The sequence below is a fragment of the Raphanus sativus genome, chromosome 7, assembly GCF_000801105.2.
Source record: "Raphanus sativus cultivar WK10039 chromosome 7, ASM80110v3, whole genome shotgun sequence".
In the NCBI taxonomy this organism is placed as follows: Eukaryota; Viridiplantae; Streptophyta; class Magnoliopsida; order Brassicales; family Brassicaceae; genus Raphanus; species Raphanus sativus.
The window spans coordinates 14135719-14140892 of NC_079517.1; positions in this window are offsets into that span (position 1 = coordinate 14135719).

A 5174-nucleotide genomic window follows, 5' to 3' on the forward strand; every position below is an offset into this window, starting at 1 on the left:
GACAAAAAAAAATCATAATTAGTTACATAAGTTATGCTCATTGTTGTTTTTAATAAATAACTAGATTTTGACCCTTACGCCCGTGCGGGTGTATATTTTTAAAATATATTGCTATTTTTTTTATGTCAATATCAAAGCTCGATAAAAAAATTTAAATCTGAAGAACCGAACTGATCACGATCCAAAAGAGTAATACCAAACTCGAATCAAAATTGATTATATATCCAAATTATTCAAAATTTTGATATTTAGACAACTGAAACCATAACCCATTCGAACCGAAGTATTTTGGATATCAAAATGTATCCGAAAAAGATTTATATACTTATATTAACTATTAATTATTTTTAGTTTTGATGTATATAAAAACATCTAGAATATATATGATACTTTTAGGTTGGTTTAAATACTTGAAAATATATAAATTAGTCAAATATAAATATCTAACTTAGTGGAAGTACACTCGAAACACCAAAAAAATTAAAAAAATTATTGATTTTTTATCCGAAATTTAAAACAAACCAATTTATATGTTAAATTTAGGTATTCTGACATATGTTATTCAGATTTATATACAATATATTATTTTATTTATAGATTTTAGAAATTCAAAATATATAATTAATTTTAAAAATAATTTAAATGGGTTATCCGAACCCGAATTGAACCCGCAAAGATCCGAATATAATTCGAACCGAAATTTAAAAATATCTCAATAGGGCTGAAATCTTTGACCTCATAAACCCAAAACCCAAACAGATCCGAAACAAACCCAAATAGATACCTGAACGTCCAACCCTAGTCATAATTTGAACTGAAATTTAGAAATATATGAATGAGGCTGAAATCTTTGACCCCGGAAACCCGAAACCCAAACAGATCTGAAACGAACCGGAATAGATACCTGAACGCCCAGCCCTAGTCACTATTATGTATCATATATATGTCATCATATAATTAATTGTACTGTCCATCATATAAATAATCATATAACTAATAGTATTTTATATGTACCATCTTATAAATAATCACATATATTATATCTTTAAAGCTTAATGTGAAATATAAAAGCCACAATTTAAGTTGGTATATGAAATTAATCTTTTTGTTGTATTTTTCTTATAAATATTGAAAATATTTTTTTAATAATGGTTACTGGAAAATATTTTAGTAAAAATAAAATTTTGAATATATGCATATTTTAAATCAATTTTTGATATAAATCAACTTTAAATTATTATTTTGATTTGAAATATGTATAGAAAATTTTAAATTTTATTTTATGATTATTTTAGACAAAAATGTTTTTAGGTAATTAAATTAGTCCATTTTTTATATTTTAAAACTGATACAATTTTATCCATGTTTCAAAATTTTTAATTTTTTGCATTAGTTTTCTATGAATTATTATTAATTTTATGATATTTTTTTTTGAAAATTGAACTCTTGAAATTTTTATATTTGACTAAACTAAATAAGGTAATAATATTATTTTTTAAATTGTTTTATATAATATACTATTTATATTTCAGTTTGTGTTTTTATTTTCACCATAAAGAATTGTAAATAAAAATAATTGTAAATATAACGACAGAATTGTAAATAAAAAAAATATACAAAGAAGGTTATTTAATTTATTGTAAAAACAATAGGTAAATGTTTAAATAAAAAGAAGTATTAAATATGTTATTCATGTATCTAAATAATTCTCACTGAAAAAAAAATCTCATTTGTTATTAATTTATTGAAAATACAATGGCTAAATGAGTAAATAAAAGAAAGTACACATCTATACTATCCATATTTCCAAACATATAATTTATTATACTATTTTTGTTTCCAAACATAACTCATTTATTCTATTATCCTTGTTTCTGTACTTCAACTTTAGTAATATATATATTAATTAGAAATTTTAAAGATCAAGTTGTGTAGATAAGGAATATGCTTAATGTTTAAAATATTTGTGAAAGATTTTTGTGCAGATTTTTGATTGTGTAGTTAAGTAGATTTCAACTTATCGATATACAGTATTTATTGTAATTAAATAGGCTTGTACAAAAAAACATAATGGCATACAGCAAGGCAATTAGAATAATCTTAAAACAAAAAAAAGTCCATAAAACTGTAGTACAAAAACGTAGTGGACTTGTACTGAGACTTGAAATCTATCATAGTTAATTAGGCAAAAAAATTTAAATAAAACCAGTGGCATTCTGAGATAAATATTGAGAAAAAGTAGGGGTTATTTTCCATTTGTACTTTAATTTTAATATCTGATTTAGACAATCCAACTTTCGAACCTCCTCTTTTTTTTTCTTCTTAGTCCATATGTTTCATCAATACAACTGCAATTTAGGGGTGTCAAAATTGATAAAAATGAATGAGTCAATCCAAACCATAGATCTTATTGGATAGAAAAAATTGGATACAAAAGAATTAATAGATACGATGGGTTAATGAACTTAATAGATTTGTAATGGCTAATGAGTTATCCATAACCAAACCAATAAAAATGTGTAAATAACAAAATCTTAAATCAAATATATAAACAAAAAATAACAAACCAAATTTCTAAACTAACTTAACTACACAAAACTTCATTTGTTTTCTTCACATATAAGTTAAATTAAAAAAAAACTAAATCTAACCTAATTCTCATATATTATTTTTTGTTAACACCCAATTCCTCATATATGATGGTTTTTTAATAAGTCAAATTTAATCATAATTTTGTCAAAACCATAAAATCAAGTTTTTCATCAAAACCATTAAATTGTACTTTCCTAATAAAACTGCAAAATCGAGTTCTCCTCCCCCCCCCTCCCCCCCACCAAAAAAACCCCATTAAATCATGTTTTCGCGTCAAAACTGTACAATCGAGTTTTCCCGTCAAAACCACAAAATCAAGTTTTCCCGCCAAAATCAAAAATCGAGTTTTTCCGCCAAAATTACAAAATCGTGTTATCCTTACATAAACCGCAAAATAGTATTTTTCGGCCAAAACTGCAAAATTTTGTTTTTCCGTTAAAACCGCAAAATCGAATTTTCCCGCTGAAACCGCAAAATCGATTTTTTCCGCTGAAACCGCAAACTCGAATTTTCCCACTAAAACCCGCAAAATCTAGTTTTCCGCCAAAACCGCAAAATCATATTTTCGCCAAAACCGTAAAATTGAGTTTTCCCGTCAAACCCACAAAACTGTATTTTCCCGCAAAAACGATTTTCCGTCAAAACCGCAAAATCAAGTTTCCCGCCAAAATTGTAAAATCAAGTTTTCCCGCCAAAACAGCAAAATAGTGTTTCCCGCTAAATGAGTTATGGATTGACCTAATCCATTTGGTAAATGGGTTGATTTTATCCATTATCCATATAAGCTTAAAACCATTTGGATATATTTTGATTTGGGTTGGTTTATCCATTTTCACACTACTGAAACCGTTGACTTTGAGTTTTCACCTGCATAACATACATTTTTTTTTGTAACTGAATAACATACAACTAGGATAAGACCTACGCGAAAGCGCATGGTAAACTTATATAATAAAAATGAAAAATATATAATATTTAAAAATTAAATACATATATGTGTTTGATTTTTTTAATACACATACAGTTATGTTTTCTTTATATAATCATCTATATATTGGACTGAGTATTTGTAATTGTAATTGTGGGATGAAATCTATTTTGAATTTACAATGTGTCTGATCGATTTGAGCTTAAATTTTTTATTACCCTGTTTATACTTATAAAAACCGTGGTCATCAAGTGAATTTTTATTACAAAAATATGTTCTACAATTTTAATACTTTACTTTAACATCATTGAGAACTATTTTAATGGTTTTACCACATTGTTTCCAAAATCGAATTATTTTGACCTTAGTCTTCCACATAGTTTTGAAAGGTTTTAAGTGGATGAATAAATTGATGCAACTCATTTTCTTGTTTTAAGTTATTAGCTGAATATATATATATATAATTTAATTTGAATATTTATTAAATACAAATTCATATTAATACAATTTTATGATCATTTGTATCTTATTATAACAAAACAAATTAAGCCATTGATCACAAATTTTCAAAGTGATATTTTAAAATTTCTAATAATTTATAGTCTTTTTTAAAAGTTCAAAATATAGCATATAAGAAAAAGTCTAATTTTTTTGTTATATGGTTAATGTGATTGTTTAATATCTTTTAATAATATATTATCAAACGAAAAAGAGCTAAGATACAAAAGATATTATCAAATATTTATTATTCATAATCATTAATTATTATTTATACTTTAATCATATTAGATAATCTGTAGATTTATTGAAGGAAAGTGCAAGAATTTTTTTTGTTATATTATTTATCAATTTGATAGTTAGTTTAATAAATAATATAAATTAAGATGTATCAACTATTTTTCTAAAAATTCTTAATTTCATTTTTGTGGTAATACTTAGTTTCAAAACAATGTTGTAATATTTCTTCATCATAGGCACATTGGGAACGTAAATAATTGTAACCATATACATATAAAATTACAGCAATAGAATGCCAATCTTCGGGCTTTTATGACATCAAACTTGCTAATACTTTTTCGGTTCCAAAGGCTCTAAAGAATCTGTTTGTGACTTTATATAACCAAATATAATTGCGTGAATTATTTGAAAATATATGAAAGTTACTGATAAAATAGTGAATAAATTACTTTGGCGGGTTTTCTAAGAAAATGTTAGTAATACTTAACTTTTAGTTAACTTTTTAAGACAGAAGAGTAGTAGAAGAAGTACACACTATGTTTAATGTTTTTGTTATTTATATGCACAATCAGTTTAATGCATCAAAAAAGAAAATCACATTATTTTTAATTTATAAGTATCTATAGACTATAAGATTGCTTTACTATTTTTTGTTTTTGTTTCAAAGGTATACATGTCATTTAAAAACAAGCACGTTGCAAGATAAATTAGACTTTTCCAGTAACTAAAAGTGGATATTAAATGCAAATAATAGTAGGGAAATTGCCAAAAATACCACTTTCATGATACCACTTTTCAAGTTTACACTAACCAAATTTACCATTAAAATTTTAATAGACAAAATACTATTATACCCCTAACTAATTAAACCTAAAACTATCATTTTTTCTTCACGATTTCTTAAAAATTGAGATTC